The following is a 26,441-nucleotide window of genomic DNA, read 5'->3' as shown; positions in this document are numbered from 1 at the left end:
ACAGCGTGCCTGAGACGAGACCCGAATCCACGACAACCAATCTTCAATCTTCACTGTATTGGTGACAGGCGCTATCCGTTCGGCCACCGGACCACGAGCTGCAACCTCCAGTACCCCAGACCCTGCTGTCAAGATTCAATTCCAAAAAAGGTTGGAAAAGAACATCCCATATTCTTGATGAGTAATATTTGCATGTTATCAGACCCACAAACACAATTGTTTAAGAACAAAATATTTATATTTCCTTCCATTACTTTATAAATGTGATATTGTTAAGTTAAAGCCCTTTTCTTTTTCTTTCTCCATTTCATAGTTTTCAAGGCGGATAGCGGGAGCCTCATCTCTTTTTCCCTTGGTAACGAAAATCACAGGCCTGTGAAGGACCATTTTCTAGTCTACTTACACCAGACGACACTTTCACCTCGTCTGTTCCTCAAGAGAATACCGCTACTCCGAAGAGTTAATGCCCTGCTCTGGCCACTCTCTACACAAAATGCTCTTTCACAATTAAGCAAACGATATTATTTCGATCAGGTTTTCTCGAAAGTTGTTTCTCAGTAAAAAAGATAATGCGATTTCCATAAAACGTGGAGCTCGAACTCTGAAGAATTGAACATTTAAAAAATGTCAATGACGATTTGCACAAAGCTGATCAGAGTAAAAGATATGTTTTACACATAACACTCAGCAGCTAAATCATGGAGCGTGTGGGGTATAGATCTCGATAAAGCTTATTGAGAAAAACCTACTTCCATTTCAGGTTTCCAGGAAAGTAAAGGCTATACATTATGTAACCCTAAGTGTTACGTGTTAGCCTCTTTTCTTGATCCCGACTTTACAGTTGCCAAGTTCAAACATACATCACGGGGGAGAGAAAAGAGTGAAAGAAGTCAGGGTGGATGTAGTGGCGGGGTGGGGAATAAGTCATCAAGGGACTGTGGGCCTAATTGATCTCGCGGAGGACTTCAGAGAACGGGTCAGAATGGATCTATTTTCCATCTGGCTTCTCCGCACATCACAGAAAAGAATGTGCGCCTGCAGACCTATGAAGGCCGGCTGACAAGCGAGCCAGGTCGTCTCTAGAAGCCATAACTCACAAACTCGCTACTGGACGGGGCTGATCAGGGAGGCACTGTTTCAAGCAGTCAGAGGGAGACAGGAGTGACAAATGTTCCGTATCATTCTCTCATAAACCTCTCCAGCACTTCCGCCATTGTCCACCCTCCCATGCACACCAAGCTTGTTCGGAAATCTTCCAGGAAAATTATTCTGGCGGACTCCACCGATATTTCCACATGGTTCCCTCAAAATTTTAAAGAAAATGAACTACGTCCAAGTCGCTAGTCTAGTCCATGAAGGAAATGCGGTTAGACTTTGTCATTAGCGCGAGGATGACAATTTTGGTAACGGAGTTAAACATATAGGTCGAAATCATTACCGCCTCCGATCTAAATAACCCAACTAAATAGCCTGGGACTTAAAAATTCTCGCTGCTAATACCCTGTTATTTATTTAGAAACACTAATACAAATTTGTGAATGTTTATTTTATGAATCGCCGAGCAAATGAAACTTGTTAATTAACCTAAAACTAAAAATATAAAGAATTTTCACGAGCTGTAGTGCGTGAAACAAAACCACATTACAGTCACTGTGTCAGGTGTGAGGATAAAATCAACACTTCGTGGAACTGACAACTTCACACAGGGAAAAAATATGAGACGGGGATTACCTTTCCCTGCAGTACGAAGATTAGTTTCAGATTTGTCTGTTCTTGAGCGCAGACATGAGTCGGATGTTGGAAGTGCATCAGGACTATTTAGTGACAGCAAGGCTTAAAGCCTTAAGTTCTACAAAAATTCGTTCGTTCTGAAGGACTGATCACGTGTCACACTGGGCTCCGACAAATTTAGATAATTTACATCAGTGGAATGAACAATCAATGTGACTGTGGACTTGTTTAGTCAATTTCACCTTCCGTTAATATGTTTCTTCAATCATTTTTGCGTCTACACATTTCTTTTTCGTAAATTAATCTAGGGTCTATCACTATGTTTCGTAAGTTATTACGGCATCAACTTAAGGACATCCTTCGTTAAAATATCGATGCACGAGATCTCGCAAGAACGCGTTTTCCTGACGATGACACAAAAATGGCCGGGCAGTTCTGTTAATTTACCAGAAAGTCTATAAAACATATTTAAATGTTTGAGTTAAAGCATTAGAAATAAAGAACCTTAACAGACGAAAGAGCTTTCCATGAAAAAAAGGAGCACGTTCTACCCGATGTCTAAGAGCCCTGACGTTAGTTGCACATGTTTCTAAAACTTAAAACTGTTTTAAAGAAGCAAATTTAGAAACATTTATCAAAACTCGCTCCTATGCTCTTTACATGCACAAACGCATACAGAAAGTCGTTGACGGCTTAAACATTTTCGAGCTTCGAATTTATTTAGTTCTGATATTGTGCTGTGAATTATTTTTCTGTAAAACTATCGAACTTAATTTAAGTCCTAAATGTGCTTAAAATTAGAAATGTGCAGCTGGTCCCAGAACAACATTCCTCCACCATGACGATGCATTCTTTAAATACATTCTTTAAAAATCTTAGCAACCAAAGCCCAGTCTTCGATGTTCTCCAGAACTACAGAAACAGCCTTCAGTCCAGTCTGCTGTAGCTGGGGAAAAGAAAATATTCTTCGGCACAATCTAGTCGGTACCATCAAGTGCATCTGGCTTAGCCCCCAGACACTCGACCGCAAATTCTCCACGTTATAACGAGAACCATTCGGTCTCCCTTATTTTTCTCCCCATAAACTAATATCGCTGGAACAAGATCGGCGTAAATACACAATAATTATTCTGAAACAAGACAACTATAACTGTTGCTACAGTCAATTGCTTAATATTGTTATTAGATTTGCCAAAATTCTTAAGTGCGGCACAATATTATTTTGCTGTAGTTATCTCCCGACCGGAGACTTGCCGAATCCGCAAAACAACAAAATTTAACAATTCTATCCCAACCATAACCTCTCTTTTTTTTTCTTTTCGTGTGTTAACTAAGCGAGAACACCAACCTCTGCACTCCAGCCTACATCGGGAATTTATACATATAACAAACGAAAAAATGAGTATTTACCTAAAAATAAAATAATAAAAATATAAGTACATGCCGACTTCCACAAGTTATTGAAAGACCGCATCGTCACACAATTTATCAGCTGTTTGGGGAAATATATAGGCCTTTCTTTTCATCAGCTACGCTAATACAACTTAAAGTAGAGGTAGAAAATGTGGTGTTTATATCTTTATAGCATGCTCCCTAAATAAATAAAAATGCTCGTATTTTTGACAGAAGAACAACTCTGCGTTTATGCGATGTACGTTGTAAATTGTGTGATGGCAAATAGAAGTAATGGTGTTTATAAGAAAGAAGGAAAATGCTGCGGTTAGTACAACTTCAAATATAGAAAGAGTTCGTCCAGCACAAAATGACACGAGAAACGGTCTGAGAGGCGCCGTTTCCAGTCTGCTGCTAACTCTGCTTTTGTTATTTTTTGTGTCTGGACTATCAAAAGAATTAAAAAAAAAGGAAAAAAATGATACTTTTCTAACCTCTCGAATGGATTCTCAGGTTCATACCGAAACGAAGGACCTAGACACCGATGGCTGAGAGATACGATTTTTAATTTCCGGACTATTGTCACGCACGCTGGGCAGCCTTTGGAGAGGCTGTAGAGCAACGGACGAAGGGATGAATCGGTCAGGCCACTGGGTGTGAGTTCCTCGCTCATCGAAGTTTCACCTTTGACAAGTCTCTGTATATTGTTTACCCATTCCTCCTCCCCGCCCCCCTCAAATAACAATAATAAAGAAAGCACCATGCCTCGACTCAAAGTCCGATGTCCCTAAAATTTCGTTTTCATAACTTGGTTTGTAATTAATTCTACATGGCCGTGTCATGGAGTCATATAGTTCATATATATAGAGCTGGATATGGTCGTCAGAAGAGTAGGAAGAGTTCGCTACTTAAATCAACACCATACTCTAAGTCATGTATACCTTGAGAACCACCCATTCCAAACACAGACTCTCGAAACTGTGATATACACCGATAGATCACCATGTCAACGCCAGTGTCCCAAAGTAATAATGAATCAGTACGGTCTGTTTCTAATTCGTGGAAGTGCTACCTATGACAACGATGCCTATGCCAGGTATCCAGATAACCAACACTCCACTCATTCGCACCGTTCCTCCCGCCACGAATTCGTTACAAAGGTAACTTAACCATGACTTAGCCTCAAGGATGCTGACACTGCAAGACCAGGTGCAAATTTACATCTTATGACGTAGGCGCATATATCTTTGGCCACACGCAGTGCTAGACGCAACCTACCCAGCGACATTTTCAGTCGTAAACCAGTCGCGACTACTTTATTCTCTCTCTCACTCACACACAAACACACAACAAAAAGAAACGCTTTGAGGACTGAAAGGATGTGATTGCAGAAAGAGAGAGGGAGGTTGAAAGAGAGAAAGAGAGGCAGGCTGTCGAGTGCTCGAAGGAAGCAGCCAATGAGCGGAGAGATCAATGACGAGGTCGGGCGATGCACAGTCGCGCACGCGCTCTGCTGATAGGCTGTTACACCACACGGTGCATACTGTGCATAATGTGATGTATTGCGTTGCACAAGTCGCCAGTCTACCATCTTGCTAGCCCCCCACTTCTCTCTCTCTCACACTTTCTCTCGCTAGCTCTCTCACACATTCTCTCTTTCAAGGTGAGGGAAGCTTAGCTTAGCATAAAGTCATCAGCATTAAATCAACAATAAACCGCCGCGAGGGAGCATTACGATGGTGAAAGCAACATCTAACGAGTCACCTTTGGCAAGGAGCTTGTGGCTGGCACCAGGCCTACTTGCTCTACCCAGCCGCACCGACACAAGACCACTTCCCACACTGTATACTTATCACAGCAACTGCCCACCCTTCATATTTCTGGATGTACGTCTAGAACCTACTGCTCACTAGGTAGTCAGGTGTACACAATTTTGTACACATTCATTTAGGTATTCTTTTACCGTAGAACGCACACACACACACACACGTGTTGGGGAAGGGGGCGGCAGATAAACGCGTACATTTATGCAAGCACGTATTATTTAGGTATCTTTGCATGTTGGTGAGGAGTCAAGGTGATAACACGGGTCACTGCTGTCTCTGGAGTTGTTACAGTAGAACCTTTCCGCCACTCTAGTCACTTCGTCGGAGCCCCACACTTACAGCGCATGTGCGCAGACTTTGTAAGCAAGCACGCCAACAAACTTGTTTAAACTACGGATTTCGTCAGATGCTTTGTCCCCTGTGTGTCTGTGTGTGTGTGTGTGGTGGTGGTGGTGGTGGGGTGATAAGGAGGGGGTTGAGCTGGAGAAGCTGACATCGTGTGCTTCGTCAACATCTCACAAGATGGCCGCCGGATCGATAATTCGTCTTGAATGGTGACACATGCTTAGACAACCTCCCCCCTCACTTCTCCCCGGAGCAGATAAGCACTTTATGTACCCGGCAAGACAAAAAGCAGCAACCAGAAGAGGAGTGGAGATTCCTCCTAACGCCCATAGACACAACCAACCACTGTGCTCTGGCTTTGAGGCCATTTGGCTACACCTTTTGACAGCCTCTTTGCGCAAGTTTTGTTGATGTGGTTGGTGACCAGGGTAGGACAGACCCTTTCTTGCGTAACGTTACTGGTGAATCGAACTCTCTAGCTCCTCATCCCTCCCTGCCTGCAGTCTGCGCATGCGTGTAAGCGAGGTCAAGGTATCTATCGGTTATTAAGGATATAAGTGAAGTTACAAAGTCTATCGGTTATTGGGGATATAAACAAGGTCACGGTATCTATCTGCTATTGAGAGGGCAGGTCCGTGAGAAGCTGTGTGGACTGTAGATTGTACCCATTGCCGCCTGTGAGGTGGTTCGGTGACGGGTCATGCAGCCAGTCGTTGTGATCACCATCTCTGTAGCTGTTTGGTCGGGGTGTGATTTTCTCGGTGAACTACGAGTTAGGCGACTTAGCTGATACTATTCTTAGCTGATACATACATAATACTATTTATATAGCGCCTTTTTCCAGCGTCAGATGGACTCTACATATTGCCGTACGAGCACACCTTTTAGGGCAGGCATCAAATGCCCCTTCATGAACACGCATACACAGAAACCTGCATGCACAATGTACAGAAAAACTATAACAAGTTGGTTGAGGGACCGCTATAGACGTTCTATAGAATGCCAAATGGGATGAAAAGATATGTAGCCACAATTTGCCCCCAGCAGGCACAGTTCATTTTAAAAAATATAACCCAGGCAACAAATGCTCTAATGCACGCCACAGTTCCAGTCATACATGCATACACAAACAGTGTCGAGTCATACAGTCATACACAAACACACATACACTTTCCAGTTACTCAGTGCACGCGCAATACACACTCGTCGTTGCTTTAAGCGGAAGAAGGGGTCAGTTAAAAGAGTACTACTTTTTGCATAATGATAAAATACACCAAACTACATCATTTCAAATCACAAACATGCGCATAACATTCAATATTTGTAAGTGTTAGTAATTACCCTTTCAGTAATACAAACAGCATAACAAGTGTTACTGCATTCCCAATCACTGGGAAAACCCCCAACCGAATACATAAAAAAATCCATGCCCCCTTCTCTGTTCAAAAGAATTAAGCGGACGGTACATAAACATCTTTGTCAGTGTGAACGCTGTTCTCTTAAAAGTTTTCTTCTCACATCGAAATCGCTTGCTAAGTCGTCTGCCTTGTCATCTTTCCCGAAATATTCTGTAATGTATCTTCGAGTTTTCTCAGTTATGAATGTGGAAGAAGATTGAATTAAATATAGCTTATAATTCTTCATCAGTGAGATGCTTTTTCCGCCGTTCACTCACTTTAGGCAGCACTTTATACAGTGTAAAAAGAGACTCGCCGTCAGCCAATCGTTTAGCGCGTTTCTTCTCTTTACCCTGTACAGGTCAGTATTTGCTTCTCCCATTGGATAGCGTCGGGATCGACGACCTTATTCTTATAAACTTTCGCAGATATAGCTGTGGTTGATTAATCAACAGTTACAATAAGCACAAGTACACATTGCTAAGGAAATTCCTTGTGAAATTGCTACCAAAAAATGTTTAATCCTGCTGTTCTCCAAATGGCCGCTATCGTACCTGCACACTTCAAACCTACATAACTCGCTTTACAGTAGGACTAGAAGGAAAATTTTGGTATTAAATGAAAGCTTAAAACCTATTAATTAGTTATATAAAAGTCTCAATTGGGACTTTGTAATGGCAGGTCACACACACAATCCGCAGACTAGAACTGACATCGACATACTTTTTGTGTTAAAAAATTGCTTTTTTCCACCACTTACCTGGCTAAAACAAGTGCGTGACTAATTCAATTTTCTAAATTCTGAGCCGATAAACCTCAATCTGTTGCGAGGCAGAATCATCGACACAATCATCAACATTTTTATCTCAGAAAGGGAAAAAAAAGTGGAAATGTTTGTAACATTGTAATGCATCTCGTTCAGGTGATAAGAGGTCTGGCGTTGTTTCTGTGCGGTTTAAATAATAGGAAATGAACTAAGTGAATGACAAGAAGAAAACGAAGTCACGTTACTCACCTGATTTTTTTAAACTTTTTCCTTGACATTGGCCGGCGGTCGCTGCCCCGGCATTCTGCTCCTCCAATGCCACAGACGAATGTGGCTTCAACGCCTTTGTCTGACGGTTTAGATTCGAATTCTACTAATTCACCCTCGCCGAGGCTCCGAAAGCCCGCCTTGTAGATTATCGACTGAAAAAAATAACACCAATAATAACAATAATACCACCAAATAATCAGGTTTACGACTAAGAAAGGTAAATCAACACAAAGCAATTGGTAATAAAAATAAACAAAAGCGTGCGCCCACACACACACGAAAGAATAATGAGAGAAAACTCAACGGAACGGTTATTCGTTGAAACTTTCAAATTAGGTGAAACTCATACCAGTTTTATTTCAGATGATCATCACATATCAAAATACAAAAGAATTAATAAGACAAGAGAACGTAAATGAATCTACATACATTCACATCATTAATATCACCCAAAAGCAATGATGGAGAGAGAGAGATGCACACGCCAACATTTTACGAAACATCCATAAGCATTCCATCATTCTTCGAGGGGCGAGGATGTCAAAACCAGAGTGAGGAAAATCAACATTCTGACAAATATATTTTTCCTAACCCTGCTGTTCTACCAGTCTGGAAGACTACATTTATCACAACATTCTAAAGACACTTCCTTTTATTGTTTTTTGCTGGAAATAACATCCCTGTCCTTTCCAGAAACAGACTTCGCCAGTGTGGCGGGAAGCCAGGCATTTTCTAACCGGATGATGCATGCAATCAGGAAGCGTATGAATTCCAAGGATCAGTTAGGCATAATAAAGTTGTTTACTCTGTGATTAGATGATGTGATCGATCTCAAGCTCAAACGCTGAAAACCCCAGCCAAGGAAAGATAGGTATGTAACAGCTAAACTATTGTATTTTGTAAATATTTGCGTTATGTTTTGACTAACCAGCTAAAAGTTAGCTGCGAACTGTGCAAACGCTTATCCCCCCTCCCCCACCCCCCTACACACACACAAACTACCATCATCCGTTAAAGTCTTTGTAGACATCCTGCACAGCCAGAAAGCTGCAAGGAGTCAGAATGAAGAGTAGCAGCAACAAGGACATATTAGCTTGAATTATTCTCGGACTAACACACTGATGGAGAAGCCAGCCCCTGGTTCTCTACATTGAAGCAATGTACCGTCACCACTGGTCCCCCCCCCGGCGCCTTGCCGTTGTCGCCAAAGAGACAAATGTTACTGTCTTTTGTTGTTGTCCACGTCAGTAACAATGACAAGGAAGCGACACCACGATTTTCGAAAACTTGACGGATTTTTGTGATCAGTTTCAAGATTTAAATGTAGTTGTCAAAGATATTTCCAACTTCATTTCTGGAAAGGGTATGAATACAGCTTCTGTTTTTCCGGCACACTTTATATACATGTGTTGATAAGTAGATATATATCATTCTCTAGCTTATCAAGAGGCTGGTTTAAGGCACGATAACTCCAAATGGAACACATTTTTTGAAAGAAGAAAAGTTATTTCGGGTGAAGTTAGACACGAAGAAATGGAAGTAACTTGGAGGGATAAAAAGCATAATTATTGTCTAATACGAAATTATCGTACTGTGTGTGTGTGTGTGTGTGTCTGCGCGCGTACTTATGTACTAGGGATAGATCGCGCAATTTAATCCAGTAAAGTAAAAAAAAAAAAAACCAAACAAATAAACAAACAAATTTGGCAATCCGGGGTTTACCCTCCTGAATTTACGGACACCTTTGTCGAAGCGACAAGGACTAATGTACACATGTTAACTATGCCATACAGCCTGCGACTTCCAAGCACGAGAGTTTGATAGCCAAGTATGTGATCCAAGATTCGGACATTTGATTTTCTGTCTGCTTCCTCCTTTCACTACTCACTATCTTTCTCCCGGAAGTAAAAATAAATGTTTTGCTTAAAACTCTTGATGTTATTTTCAAACCAATGAAATTAAGCATTTTTGTACTCAAGTCTTGGATTCGATCCTTACCTCACTTAGTTGTTTCAAAAGATATTTTAAAATTTTGTTTGCTTCTAAAGGTCTAGTTAATTTTCAGTAAACTTTTATGCGTAAAATACACCCTGTCATCCAGACTTACCCATCGCGACCGGCTCATCTCCTCAACACACACACATCCTCCCCCCATCCTCATCCCTCCCCACCTCGCTAACAGCATCCCAGACATCATTAGCACAACTGCTGGATCAAACAAAAGTCGGAGTTACGGGAACTGCTGCTGCAGGCCGAGATGCTGTAGACCCGATCGATGACCCGAAGACAAGGCGGTACATAATATGAAGACGTACCGCGCTCGAAACTACAAGTACCGCCGATCGCAGCCACGGTACCGCCTTTCATACTAGTGCCTCCACCTGCAAGCCACTTCCCTCCCCTCCACAAGACCACCTGATTTCCTGCCCGCCTATTTCAAGAATCCCGTAATTCTCGCTCTCTTCGAGAATCCCGTATTTTAGCGCGAGATCTCCTCTGCGAGCAGCACGCGCACTCCTTTTCCATATTTCCTTTTTCTAAGAGACATGATGTATGCGAGTCACGATCTTCAGCATCATCCCCCTCTAAAAAAAAAAGCCCCCACAATAATCGCAGACAATCGTGGAAGGCTGAAATATAAAATATATATATAACTCTGGACACGACAGTAAATAAGCCCTCCTCTCCTCAACAGTAACTGAGACCCTAATTGAGCAGGTCCCTCAACCTTTACCTCCCAACCTCTTGCCAGACCCTCCGAAGTCTGACACTCAGCCAGCGTGTGGCGACAAAATAGAAATTCTGTCAGTTGCTTGCACGCGATCAATACGCACGGCTAGCCACCATCGTTCAGTCAGGATACGCCATCGACACACATCGCAAAATGCGCGCTGTACCTCTCAGACTCGAGGGCTAGCACAAGCTAAATAACACGAAGGAAGAGAGAGGGAAGGAGGCAGAGGTTGGCACGAGACGATATGAAGGATGTGACTGAGTATTGTATCAACAAGCGTTGATAGACTATTGCATCCAGCGGCGAACACTGCGATTTTGTTACAACGCTAATGGATGATAACTTATCAATCGGACCAACAATCAAGGATTTTTTAATTATGACAACATTATGCACGCGCAATGTCACTGCCACATACCATCGCATCTTCGCAGCTAAACGTTTCATCTACCCCTCCCCCGCACCAACCCATATCTGCCTGGAACGATCATGTGGTTGCCACAACATACCAGCAAACATCTCCGTTTTTAAGTGTTTTTTACCCTTTAGTTTATACTCGCGCAATGGACAAAGTGCTTTATGCTGGCCAAGTGCTGTGACTAACCAATGTCTGGCAGCGATGGCCGCCTGAAGACGATGACCTATGCTGCCCGCGAAGCAGCGGAACTTGGTAATTGATGTTATCCTTGAGCGCGGAGAGTTCTGGACTCCAGCCTCGAAGAATGATAAGCTAGTCTGGCAGAAATCGACGTGGGGGAATGTAGGGGAATGTAGGGGAATGCCGTCTGGACTTGGGCGAGCGTTGGTAGCGGCTAAGTCGCAAGGAGCGATAACTCTTGGGAGTCGAGGGCTACGCACTTTTCCGCAGTCGATTTTGGTAGAGGAGGAGGAAACTGGAAGCCTTTGATGAGGCGGGGGTGAGGGGTGAGGACACATTTCGGAATAAAAATTTACATAATTGATCATAGGATGGTCTCCTTCTTTTTTAGTACTTCTTGATATCGGGGATTAAAAAGTAAATGTCTGAGGAAGAAAACGAACAGAGAGAGACAGCACGGTGCCATGCTTTATAAAAGCGATTATTCGCAATGTTGTCAAATAATTTAGTATTTCTCGGAAGTTTTACGAGTGATTGCCCCTTAGCATGAGTCCAAGTAGACCACGCACTGCTTTCCGGGGCCGGCTTCTTTGTCATGATAAAAGCCTCAGTCGTAGGCTCGGCGTAATACCAATGCCTTCCCACCCACCCCCGTTTCCCCCTCCTCCGACTGCTTTGACTCTACAACCGACAGCTCCGGAATTTGATGCGAAGGATGGCAATCTAGACGGCAGACCAGAAATGGTGGTAACTACCATCTCTGATTCCGTTTTAAAAAGAAAAATCTTCACACACTTTGGAAAAGTCTTGAAAACTTTCCTCCTTTTTATGTGCTACAATGTCTAGGAGACAAATTTGTTGCTGTCATCTTTTTTAAATATACCATCACTTTTGAAAAAGCAAGTAAGGAAAAAGAAATAAAATCGTAACGAAAAGCAGAGAGAAACAGCGAAAAAAATGATACTCATTTGTTTCCTGAAACACATATCCATAAATAACTTCACCAGAAAAATACGTTTAGAAAACAGCGCGACTAAAATTTTTTTTTTTACCAAAATAAGCTTATGAAATAGAGTGATATAAATCTTACTGGTCGTTGTCAAAGCTTGCTAGCGCCGCCTCCACCACCAGCACCACCGCCGCCGCCGCCAACGTCAATCTCTGGTGACCTTAATGTAACTATTCGGCCAGAGCACACACTTCTTAAATTAAACATGGCTGTCCAGATATCGATGGACGTCGCTACAGTTCTTAGCTCCCCTCCCCTTCCGTCGCTCATCACCGAACCCCGCTTGTCCACTACCGGTGGCCAGTCTCGGCGAGCCATCCATCGATTTCCCTGATCACGAGTCTAGGTTGCCATGACGACGGCGCTTCTCGCGGTCAGTCGCGGACAAGAGCGAGGGCTGGAGGCGAGGGGTGGGGGTGGGTGTTGTGCTGGAGGTAAGGGCACGGAGGACGTAGTGGCCTATAGACGATAAGAACGATAGAGCTCTCGGCGGTTTTTACTTCCTTTTAGGTTTCGACCTAATGTCTAAGCTACTTTTCACCGTGAGACTGGTCATGCAACCGGTGTCCAGTTTGTTGTAAAACTCAAGCAGGCCGCACAGCATCATATTAGATGAAATCGAAACTGAGTCTAATTTATTTATTAATGAGTATATGTGTTCAAAAACGCAAGATTGATGCAAACGGAAAGAAAACAAGGTGGGGAGAGAAAGAGACAAAGACAAAAATATTATAGTCCATTGAACCTGAAATGTCTGTTTTCGGCAGCAGTGAACGAAGACGTGTAAAAAATAATATAACAACACAATAGCAATAATAACAAACAGAAAACATCAGAGAAATCATTAAAAACCTCACATCGCACTTGGCAGAGAACAAGAAGAAAAGGTGAGACAGAGAGACAGAGGCATAAAAGACAATTCTTCGGCGATAAACAATGTGCGCCTGTACATTTAGACCTCGCCCTGAGAAGAGAAAAAAAAGTCAACAAAATAATGCAGTAGCAATATGCAGTAAGTGTTTAAGGAAAGCGTACAAGAGGATAGGAATTATTCTCATCATAAGAGAGAGGAGAAAGAGCTGTCAGCTGAAAAGGAGATTAGGAGAGGACGATTAACGTAAGTCGTGAGACAGTACAGACGATGACCGCCAGTCCAGTGGTGGACTCGCTCGAAGTGCAGAGTGGTGGTGGTGGTGGTGGTGGTGGGAGATGTTTGTGCACTTTCTAACGACTGGATACCCGAGAAGTCAGGGACGGAAATGGCCGCCCACTGATTTGATTTCGCAACAAGAACACAAGCCAACAGGTTGTGACTCCATTTATTTGTAATGGCCAAAGGGGATGATGGGGTTGAAAGGCCCATTAACACACTTTTCGTTGCGGGTATTCTCAACCGATTCAATGTCCAAGGTTTTTAGAGTGAGAGAAGAAGGAAAACTTCGTCACATCTATATATTGCGTTCATTTTTCCTCGCCATCGAATCTGCATCCTTGAAATGAAATAACTGCACGGAAATCTAGTTCGACTCAGGTTTTGTACAATTTAGCAAGACATCTGTGAAATGCAGACTAAAACTTCCCTCCGATAGAAGAGCAAACATTTTATCGTAGATGTGCACACAAAGTTATTGTTGTTATTTACATCACAAGCGTAAACTCAAAGGAAAGCTACCACAACAATGTTGCTTCTTTATCAAATTAAAAGAGCCAATAATATTAATTAAATTAATGATGTACGGCGGCCAGGATCGACTGGTTTTACGTTCAACTTTAGTTTTTGCTGAATGCTGTACACCCTATTCTAGCTTCACTTTTCGGGTGGTAATAAGCAAAATTTTTAGTCACGCTTTGACATAGCCTGACAAAGATAATTACACACCTGTACACAATTTACAAAAACATACTACTTTAGAAAAAAAAAACCCTATTGTTTTGAGCATTATCGAAAACTAAATACTTAGATCATTACTGAAAATAGTTCCTATAACCGGTCTTCTAATAAATCTAGGTTAAAATATTACTGCGTAATGCAGATAATCAACATGATTCCATAATAATGATGATGAGAGATAACAAGTGGGAGAAGGGTTGAAAGTACAAAAAACAAAAAGCATATCGTGACGTCACAAACACGCTGACGACCCAACAACCAGTCACAGGTCAAGAGGTCGCTAATGCTATGAACTACGCGACAGGCACGTTCAAGAAACGTGAAAATAACTCGTCTGCCCGACGGCTGTGTGCATGCATTGCGACAGGTTATTACAGGAGTGTTAACGACAACACTGGAACGTCTCGACACTCCTCGTCACTTGGAGGTAGGGCATCTGGTTGCGTAGGACCGCTGCGGAACATAAATACAATAAATACAAGAAAATGAAATAAACCAACACAAACGCGGACTCACACATACACTAACAACACATTAAAAAGGCACCACCACAAAGATAACCTCGAGACAATCAGGTAGCAGAGAATGAAATTATCTTCACTCATTTACAACTCAGATATCAGTCTCGCAATATTTAGAGAAGAAATTTAAATGTCATAAATAAAATCAGTTTTTTTTTTTAAATTCAATCTCTGCACCAAATCCATCCTTTTATATTTAAACTATGATTATCATTTGTGCAAATGTAACTCAGAATAATCAGGAAGACTGCAAAGTGTCGGTGCAGTAACACGGGAGGAAAAAGAATTGAATGGATAACCGACACTTACAGATATCGTCAGTTCACGTCGTTTACACGCAAAGTTTTGAAAATTAATGAACGAAAAATGTAGCGAGGAATCTTATGGTGTGTAAATAAAATAAAGACGGCATGGTAGGTAAATCAAAATTGTTTTAGCCGTGAAAAAAATGAATCCCGAAACGGGGGGAAGCAATCTTTTTTATGAGCTAAAATGACGATGACAAAGAATAGGCTGCAGAGGCCGCTGGTGGACGAAGATGTCTATAGGTTAAGACAATGCAGAATAGAAGTAGACGGCAGAACACAAAGCACGCATCAACACCAGACACCATGGCTGACACAGGACGTCCAAGGATGGGACACAAAAAGGACAGAGTGCAGTCCTCTGGAGTCGGTGAAGCGAGGGCAAGTCACTCCTCTCGTATACACGCGAAGATTGGCTGTGACAGTAATGTCACAGGCTTTATAACGACTGTAACAGTCCTGACCGAGGGTCGCACCCGAACCTCAACACTTCGCACGCGCTGCCTTTCTCCTTCCTCTAATCTCTGACCTCTTTGTTCTCAAGTCTACGCGTTGTTCTGTACATCACGACAAAGGAGGCAGTCGCCTTCTCACTGATACTCGGAATCAAGACGAAGCCATTTAGCACGCACATTTTCCACCACTCAGTTCAGTGGAATTCTCTACAGCACGCTATCATCCACTCACTGTTTACTCACTCCAAACGTGCACTTGAAGACCGAACCGGACTTTCCCCGTCCGGCAGGAAAGGGCGGATTCGATCCGCCGGAGGGAGGGAAGGGTACTTATCGGGTCAGATGGAGGCAATTAGTGAAGAATGACCACTACAGTGACTGGCACCGCGTGAGCCCCTCACCTCTTTCCGTAGAGTCGAATCATTCTTTCCCGTCATAAGGTAGACCTTCAGAAAATACTGAGACATCTAGATAATTTCTCCCAACCCCGTGTGAAGAACTGCCATTTATGAACACTTACAAACCCAGGTGCTATCTACCTACAAAACACAGTTGTATGTGATTGTTGTGTTTAAAGATCAACTACACATTTTGGATTCAGGCTGGAGGGGACTAGCTCTCTGTATTTGTTGTTGTTTTCAATGACCTGTTACGCTTATCGGATTGGTATCACTCTTACAAGGCACGTTGAGCCTACAAGGGGATAGCAAGCATACTAATATATATTATATAGTGTATAAAAATTCCTTGTAATTATTATTAGTAGTATTAAAACCCAACTAGATAATAAACGCGATTTGAATTCTTCTTGAAGACCGATGCCCACTGTCAGTGTCTATTTGTCTTTAATGACTATTCATGAAGCGATACTTCACCAGCATGGCTATAATACCACTAATGACTGAACCGATCAACTCCCTACCCCTACCTCCCCCCCCACACACACACACACCGTGCCAAGGTTACTGAGTCAACCTCTACACAAAATAGCCCCTACCCCCCACTTAATCCGGATAGCAAACAGGGGTGACTCTAAAAAGGACAATGCCCTGCCGCCTGCCTCCCTCAGAAAGGGGGAAAAAGAGATGAGGGAATAGGGGTGTGGAAGGAGTGAGCTGATATCGGAAGATCGCAGGAACACGTGCCAACCACCGGGAGGAAAACCCCAACACCACCACCACCGTTAACTCTCCCTTTCCCAACGTGTTTTCCACTTCCGCTACCCCCATCCCCCTCAATCAGCGGACGAACTCAGCAGGGGCTATAACTCTCGCGTCGCTACCACCGGGAGCGGAGCTAGACATCAAGTTCACTGACCGAGTTTGTATTTTTTTTAAACAACGAAGCAACTACTGCAGAGTAGCCACTGAAAGCGGGCTCCGCTCAACTTCCGGTTTTCTGCCAGAAAAATAGGTGCCCTGACCGACGGCATCACGAAGAGACCTGGCAGACTACGTGATACCAACTTCCGGTCCGCGGCCTAGGAGAAAAGTTCATGAACCACGGACCACGAAGTCGTGATGAGAGTTCATGCAGTGAAATGCAGTTTCGCTCATCGAGTGTCTCCGTGATCCCGCAAGTGACGACAGCAGAAGACAGGTTCCTGTACCTACAAAGAGTTCCTGCATTTTTTTAACCAAAACGTTTTTTTACATGCAAATATCTTATAAAGACCAAAACCAGGTTGCAACATGTCAAAAACACCCTTTGACCAATAGATGCGGAGGAATCTCTCTCCGCCCACATTGCTTTTCAAAAGAAACCACAAATAGTATTTCTCCCTTTCTCTCTCATTAAAAATCATTCCTTTAATAGTTTTTAAATTTTCTTCCCAAAATAACATTGACATTACAAAATTATAAACGACTTTTTGCGTTGTCACGTAGCAACGAGAAAAATAGACACTGAAGCGGATTGGCTGTGCATGGGATGTTGTAAACACCCAACCACGCAACGCATTTGTTCCGTTTCCAAGTGTAGATGACCCTGCACAAAAAAGGCCGGTGACCTTGTAATAAAAATTCTCCCTCCCTCTCACTCCTTGCGCGCGAAGAATGCATGCCGCGCCCCCTCCTAGACCACGTGATCGGCAGCTATCCCATTCACAGATTGTCCGCGGTTGTTCATTCACCTTCCTGCCAAACGACCGAAGCCCTCCCCCTCTTTCCCTTTCTTCAAAACACAGGCGCGCCATGTGGTGTTTGTTCCATCTACTCCACGCTTACATCGAGTTATTTTTAGCACAGCAGCAACGGTGACGTCGTTAGCTTGCTGATGTCGGTAGCCCAGACTCGTTGCCATAGAAACTTATCAGTGTCTTCCTGTTTGGACGTTGAGTTCTGGGGGAAAGCGAAAAGGAAAAAGAGACGGACACGGAGGTGAAGAAATGAACAATTTCTTTCTTTGTTCGAAAGAGAGATCTCATTTTTTTCGAGTGGTGGGGAAAGGAAAGGGAAGTAATTCAGGAGTTGGGTGTCTCGACAAGATTTGATCGAATCATAAAGAGATGGAAATGTACAAAGAGTACACGAGACCAAGTGTGGGTTGATCCTCAGTGTGACAAAGACCCACACTACCCACTTCTACATCTGACGGAGGCACACAAGCCAAGGGAAATAAAAGTTGTCTCATCTTTGCTCCCAGTGTGCAAATTGATCATAATCACTCAACGATCACAGTTAATAAAAGAAAACAAATACATAGAAAACGATTTAATAAAAGAAACTCTAATAGACGAGAGAACAATTTAATTAATACAAAGGGAAAAAATGACAAAATCATAAATTATACTTAAAATATCCTCTCCATATAAAGACAGGGCGAACTGGATGAAACGGTCATAAGCTGACAAGCGAAGGAAAACACTGAAAGCAGAAGCTGCAAGAAATTATGTACCTCAGCTTATAGTCTGGTAACCAACAAAAACTCATTTGGATTTGATCCTGGTCCTTTCTTCTCGACCAACTCTAATAATCCTCAAGATGTGGCTCCCGCGGCTATTGATCCACCTATAGTTGTGTCCCCTTTTCTCCCCCACCACTCTTGTTCCGGCAACTCAACGGTTTTCTCAAAAAAGCGAATTGTGCATTTCGTCTGTTGTTATGGCTTAATCAAGACAGTCAAGATGAGAAAGGTCGACAGAATGTTCTGGCTTGTGATACTTATAAACCGTATTTTGGTGAGCAGTGTTTGATCAAAACAAAAACAGAAATAAAAAAGCAGTTTACAATGGCAGACAAGCGAGAAATGACTGCACCAACCCTTGAAGGTACAATATTTCCTGTAATTAAAGATTTTTCCGACAAAAGAGTCTGTGTAACACGTGACATCGCAGTTCGGCAAGCACTGTTTGAGAAGATTTATTATTTGTACTTGTCTCACACACCATCGCCTCGATTAAGGCAAGATAACCTGAAATAAAATGCACGGATGGCGAAACATTTCCTACACAAATTTTTACTCCACTTCAACACGTACGCCTGCTTAACAATAAAAATAGTTATTTTTTACAAATGGCTAATATGACAGTTCGAAATTGATAAAATATTTAATACACTTGTTTCCATCCATCACCAGACGAAAAGAAGGATTTTATTAAAAGGGAAATTTCAACTCTAAAACGTAAACTGCTAACCAGAAAGATTGTGAATAGGGTAGAAATATCCTAAATACTTCTGGCAATAATTCTGGGTTAGGAGTTGGGCGGAGGGTAGGTAAGGGCGCAGAGGTCTGGAGTTTGGTCATAAAAGGCCTTTTTGCCAGAGCAATAACCACAAATACTTTTCAATGTTGTCAGGACAGCCATTCAGACATCAATCAACAATTACAAATATTTCTTGTGTCCGCCGTCAGATGGGAGGCATGGTGACTGATTTCGCCAACGGTTTACTCTAGTCAACGTCAGGTACCTTTGATTTATTTTTTTAAAAAGCTGCAAAACGGTAGTTTTTACTGACAAAGTCTCAGGATTGTGTGACAGTGTGTGTCCGAAAAATAAAAACAAACTGGAGACAACAATCAGGATTGTCTTTAGACGTCTACAGTTGCAAAATACTTTTCCCCCTCTAATCAACGGGTTGCTCTCATTCTAATAAATCATTATCAATTCTACATTTCTGAAATCGGAAAATAAAGTCACTCGATGTCGCTCTCTTTAAACTCCTAAAATCACTGAATTGCACCACACATACAAGCCCAACGCTAATGTCACCCCCAAGCGCTCATGGGTATATTTGATGACATCGGCTACAGCCAGTGTGTTCGCTTGATTCGTTGATCTGATAAAAAAAAAATATTGTGTGCCCAGTCATTTGAAATCAAAGAATTAAAAGGACTAATGCAAAACTTTAAAGCTTAAGTAATAAAATGGCATCGCTGCACCCCATACCCTTCAACCCATCCCTTGCTTGCTCTATGACGGATGGTCTCAGCTTGAACGAGCTCTGAGCGTGTGAGAGGCAAGACTTCTCGACCTCCTGACCCATGCACACTTGACCCTGGTCTGCCCGTGGTCACCAGTGATAAAAACAACAGGTCAATGACAGTATCTGACTCTGGGGCTAGATGGTTGGGGGTTGGGAGTAAAAGGTGCTCTCGCACTCGTTAACCCCTTTTACCGCATTTTTCAACATCTGAAACTAAGAGGACAATTGTTTCTGCGATAAAACCTGCAGCAGCTGTATGTGTAGATCAGTAAAACTAACTAGAAGGCTGTTAATCCATTTTAAAGACATTTGTACTTTAAAAGAGTTGTCTACACAAATGACTCCAACTGTCAGAAATATGATTATTATTTTTGTTGTTTCACTTCCCAGTGAGCACAACGCGGTCTTCACCAACGACCCGACGGTTAACCTTACACAAGCAACAGAAAACGTACGACGCCGTAACGATCATAAACAAGATGCATGGTGGAAGATGAGGTACGAGTTCGTAGGATTAAAAAAAGATATTTTTTTTTATATTTACGAGTGGTTTGTTTACTTTTATAACCGCCATGAAAAAAAACTTTATCAAATCTTGTATAAAAATGCTTGGATTTTCGTAAAAAAAAAATTATAATTCTCAAATGTGGGAAAAACCAAATTTCTCTCATCTGATGAATGGCGCATAACGGAGGGCAGGCAACACAAATTTAATAGGCCGATATCTTTACAACAAAAACATGATTGTTGTTTTTTGGGGGTGGGGTGTTGTTTTGTTTTAAGCGGAAACGGAGGAAGTTTAGGGTGGGAATTAAATTTAGCGATTATTAAAATATAATTTGATATCTATAAACGATAACTACTGATTAAGATACAGCAAAGAAATAATTTCTAAGACTTTAAAATTGAACGCTTCAAAAAGCAACTGGAAACGCTAACATAATTAAAAACAAAATATTCAGCTGGTTACAAAATTTGTCTACTGCATCGATTAAAAATAAAGATTAAAAAATAATAACTCAGCTGTGTACATCAATAGATTAACAAAAATAATTATTAGTGCAAAACAAAAAAAAAAGGTGAACGAAGGACTCTTTGTTGTAGAGACACGTGATAACAGGGAGAGAGGAGGATGGTAGAGATCTTCCCTGCCGTTGGGGTGAAGGTCAGTGGGAGACGTCGGTCGCTCCAGGCAGTTGGTTGTGTCACGAAGGTCACAGGAGAAACCGTCACGCCAGTGGGTCAAACCAAGGGGAGAGAAATCTGGCCCCCATGGCACGCAGCCCGATGCCTTATAGGGAGGCAGCCCGCAAAGGGGGTAAGCCAGCGAAAGGGCGCGAGATGGTGACCTAGGTCAAGGGTACTGTTTGCCAGCCCGGGGTCAAAATTCCACGAGCCAACTTCTCCATTCATGTGGCCCCACAACGTACTGAGTGGCCGATCGCCCTAGTCAGCCTCGATCAAGGACTTCCGTGCCTTCAATGAACAGGTTCCGCGCTTATCGAATCGATCCCATAGGGGCCGCCATTTGGGTTACTAAATATTTGTTATGAAGTGGACTTCCGCTTCAACCATACGGCTGTCGTCTGCTACTTGTAAAATAAGGGTACATCTTCGACAGTTTTGACTTAAACTACACGGAAATGGAAATAAGTGCGAAAGTACTGGTGTAGAATTTGTTTAGTGAATAATAAAATATAATGTAGATGTAACAACCACAAGGAGGATTGCGTTTTTTCGCAGAGAAAGCGATCGGACAAACAGAAGATTTTAATTTGTATGCATATTTTAAAAGTAGGAAAAGTAAACAAAATCCTCCAGAAACCTGAAGCCGTTTGTGTCACACAACAGCTACTTCCTCTAATAAAAAAATAAAGGTAAATATTTAATATTTAACAAACTTTCACGCAGCTTCTCTCGCCTATTATCAACCTCAATTACACGCTGAATCACTTGTTTTGTGCTTACTGACAATTTCAAACTTTCTATTGTTACTTACTTGACCATTTGATAACCTTTTCTTCAAATCTATAATTATTATTTGTTTGTCTAAACAACATTTTCCATATTCTTCTTTATTTATCATCATTGAAAATTGTAGGAGTTGGAAGGGGAGGAGTTTTGTTTTAATTTGTGTGATGTGTTTCACACTAAAGAAAGACAGTTTCTACTATCACCACTACTGACAGGAAATGAAAAAACTACCCAGTATATTTATCATCTCTACCCAGTATATTTGCCATCATAATACAAAGACATTGGTTGAATTTCAAGGTTACACAAATTATCACACCTGACAATTATTATGTGTAACTAGCTTCTCATATGAGTGCATGTCTATACCGATTTGTTTCATTATTTAAATTTTTTACATTACAACAAATATTGTCAAAAACAAAAATTACAACAAAATGTTCAGACCTGCACATGCATGTTTAAGATACATTCTAATATTTTGGGTTCAACAACTGGGTTTAAGCCCATACTCAAGAATCTACAAGCAATGTAGTGGTGCCTAGGTAAAATGATAAATGAGACAATGAACAGCAACTGTCTCTGGTGTCTGAAAGAATTAATTAACCAAGTAAATGAGCTGATCATTGTTGTAATTGCCCAGGTCTGGTTAGCATCACATAAACTCAGCCTTATTTCATACAGGTCATTAGCTATTATTCTAAACAGAACTTTTCTGTAATAAAACTCACAAGGAGGAAAACACTCCATACGTGTGTTAAGAATTTTAAGGAAGTTTCTTACAGCTTGACTTTCTGGACACATCTAGAAAATGAACATTGCAACTGGCATCATCTCCCCTCCCTACTCACTCACTAAGCTCTAGGGTTCTTCTGTTAATTTTAAATTCGGTGGATTTCAGGATTTCCATGATTTATTGAAATGAATGTAGGTGTAATTAATCTCAACAATTATACGATTTCACATTCTATCAGGCCCGGCAGACACCCCAAGGAACACAGCAGTTGTAACGGTCCTTGTATTCTTTTGATATTTCCTTTGCTAACTAAACCTTAAAGAGTTTCGTGTTCACTTTGTTTTTCTGTTTTGAAAAGAAATGTTCTCTAAAAGTTGAATATAAACGACAGGTATCTCGTTCAGAGAATTTTTTTATACATGGAAACCTTGATCACACTAGTTATTTTCTGTGCATCGTGCGATAGTTCTTTTTTATTACTGGAGGCAGGTGACCGAGTTTCGACAGTAGGATCTAGCAGTAGATGAAAATATCGCCGGAATGAAGTAGACCTTAAAAGTTTTTAAAAAGCAGAAAACAAAAATACAAGGAAAAGCAAACAACCGGAAACCCGTTCAAAACTTCTGACAGTGCCCCTTGTTGAGCATTCGCGGTCACGGGGTCACGAAACCCCTGGCGAGCAGTTGTGTGGTCACGTGACCAGACCTGCAGCGCTGACTGATTTTTTTTCTTGGATCGCTGACCACATTCTACCCCTCACCCATCCCAGTGCACACACCACAAGAGGATGGAATTATTTTTTAGGACACTAATAATTATTACTATTCACGAAAACAGCGTCGTATTATTAATTAGTTTCATTTTCATTATTTAAAACGATCGAAAGTTAAGTAATTTCGCTCAACAGAATGACAACATTGCAAGCAGAAACCTTGGGGTTTGTTATTTTTCAGCAAAAACACAGATAATTCATGTAAGCGTGTTTGTGTGTGTGTGAGCACGCGCGAGAGAGAAAGGGGGGAGAGAGAGAGAAATGCAGCATTGGGCGTTTAATCAAGTGCTAAATGCTGAAACTCATCAACATGCACTCGTCCCTGCAAACACGCGCTACCCAGTCGTTTGTTTGTAAGATTTTTGTGAGGCGAAACGCTTCTCCAAAATAGAAAAAATATTCAAATAAACAGGTTAATATTGACTGAACTTTGGCGTTCATCACAGCCAAACAGAAAATTTTATTAAATAAAACGGAAAAAAGTCTCAGTTTTCAAAAATGTCCACCTACAGTTATCTGAATCATAAGCCAGAATCACCAGTCAGTCATTACCTAAATAACACAAATTCGTTTAAAGAAATTCAAAAAGGCGGGGGAAAAATTGTATAAAAATCAGAGCAATTTATGACAGTATTTTGTTTTTTGCATAAGTGGTTCATGGCTTCAGCAAGTGGCAAGCCGACCATTCAGACCATACTTAGCAAAGTCGACTTGCACCTCCCGCCATCGACTGAAGATTCCTTGTGAAAACTCTGCACGCGCACCAGTCAACGGCTTACATTACCGCTCGTGCGCACCACCCGAGAGTGTTGCAATAAATCCGTGCCAGCACAGGTTTTGTGAGAATCATAATGATTTATGTGATTTGTCTATGAATAAACACGTCGGGTTAACCTGTTGCTGTCGAGATGGGATGAAAAGCTACATCGGAGGTAGCTATAGCCGAAAACCAAGGCGGGGGTCTTCTACCTGTGCAAGTCTATATCGTCTAGCTTTCCCTCTGTAAGTTATGTTGTTGCCCGTTATTCTGATTCTTGCACATAATTTTATTTTTTATATACATTTATGCGTTGAGTATTTGCCTACCTACACCAGCGTTATTTTGTGTTACACGAATCGCGGATTTTTCTTAAATTATGCTATTCGCTTTTTGGGAGATGAACGTGCACACAAGTTTCTCCTGGTCAACGATCTGATAGCAGTTGTCCGCAAGACAGGAGCCACTCAGTCCCAGACTCACAAAGAAGAAACCCCCAATCTAGCGACCCCAGAACCCTGCAAATGTTAACTATGTACTCCTCTGCGTTTTTGCAGTTGAAGTATTTCTGTTAGACAATGAAACGGTGTCACTTGGGCAACGGCTAGCAATAAATAAATTACAAACACAAATAAGACTGGGTTGTGTTCACAGCAAACGACAAGCTTACTTTTTTAAATCGAACACATTGTTTCTGGTCACATATTTTTTTTAAATCACCCAACACTTCGTCAGGGTTACTAGACATGCCCCCACGCAGCGAAGAAGGGTCTCTTGCCGGATAATTATAGAAGACTTTGGCTAATTCAGTCCTGTAGTAAGCGAACCCGATAATTGAAAGCTCGCCTTGCAAACGAACCAGATAATTACAGGTAGATAGCTACAGGAGCTTTGGTCTGTTTAGCGACCGTCGTAAACAGGCCTTTGATAGCAGGAGGATTTGTCGGGAGCAACTGAGCTTGGTAATCGTGCGAACCCTAGTTGCTAAGTACTTTGATACCGCCCTTTCACCCTGTGCGCGTCGCGTGCGACGGAGAGTACTACCACCTCGTTTTGTAGATGATGAAAAGAAAAAAAAAAGACTAGTAAATTATTGAAATTATTTTTTTAAAACCAGCACGAAAACGTAGGAAAGCATGACAGTGTCGGACAAAATCGTGTCACAAAAAACGGGGAACTACTGCAACGGAAGATAAGGCTTATCTCCCCTTTTCCCGATCCCCATACAAACACATCTTTATTATCCACTCCGCTCGCAGTCGACTTTACGGTGGGACACAACTACCCGATGTAGTATATGACAAGTGAGCTATGACACCAAACCATCATCAGCGAACTACAAATACGACCTCTCGGACCCACAAAACAGTCATAAAAGACTTCCTGAGATTACAAGCTGCGTGAAGCCATCGATATAAAAGTCACAGTCTGCAAAGCACGCCTGTCGAACACTCAAGTCAACCGGCTGTACAAGTACATCAAAGAGAAAGTTCGGCCTACCTGGTGGACAAAGACATCCTGGCCGCCATCGTCAGGTGTTATGAACCCCCATCCCTTCGCCACATTAAACCATTTGCAGAAACCGCGCCTTCTGCCTCCTCCTCCGCCGCCCCCACCTGTCAGACAGAGAAAACAGACATCAGTCAGGACATATTTAGCATCTAGGTAGTGCTAATGTTAAAATCTGATAAAGTCAGTTATCTGACAGCTGTCACTGCGTGTACCCAGTCTTTCTAGTGCCACGACCAGATGAGCATAGTGAGGATGTGCATCAAGGAGTTAGCGGGGACTGGCACCATCCTCACTGATGTCGTCGTGGTCGAGTTTAGACCTGTCGTCAGTGGTACAATATCCTTTGTATTGACAACATGGCCCGTTCATCTTCGAAACTGTCTCTTTAAATTAACTGACTAGCGCACTAGCGCGGAAGCAGTCAAAAAGTATCTAATATATCTCGATCACACACACACCACACACAGGTAGACAGGCACGCACGGCTATTTGACACCCACATCGATCTGACACTGTGACATTCATCTATTTGACACAGTGGAACGCACGTCCGTTTGACACGAAGGGACACGAGATCATTCAAGCAGGCCCCAGACGATAAAAGTCACCAAAGGGGAGACACCCACGGTGGTCCACCTTAAAGCTTTAAGAACGGAAGTGGATGCGGAGCACAGTGGAGGGGGGAGACAAGCACAACTGACCGCTCTTGTGTTTGCAACAGTAGGGTAGAGGTCGTTATTTACCCCTCCCCACCGACACGTCCTTCCGTCACTTATTTTCAAACCTCCCCTCCACAGCTCTCAACCCTCTCCCCTCCTCCTCCCAACCTTCAGCCTACGCTGATATCAGTGGAGTCAGCGTGCGCTGCAATTCTTTCCGCGGAGTGCGAGCTGTCCTTGTCACTTTGTGTCCACGAAAAGATGGCATCATTTTAAAAGCAATTTCCCTCGAGGACAAAAACCTTCTAAAGGAAGCTTCGGCAGGCTTGGTCACGACTGGACTGAACAGCTCTGGATCGCTAGACAA

The sequence above is a fragment of the Pomacea canaliculata genome, linkage group LG6 (assembly GCF_003073045.1).
Source record: "Pomacea canaliculata isolate SZHN2017 linkage group LG6, ASM307304v1, whole genome shotgun sequence".
NCBI classification, from domain to species: Eukaryota; Metazoa; Mollusca; class Gastropoda; order Architaenioglossa; family Ampullariidae; genus Pomacea; species Pomacea canaliculata.
This window is presented reverse-complemented; position numbering follows the sequence as displayed.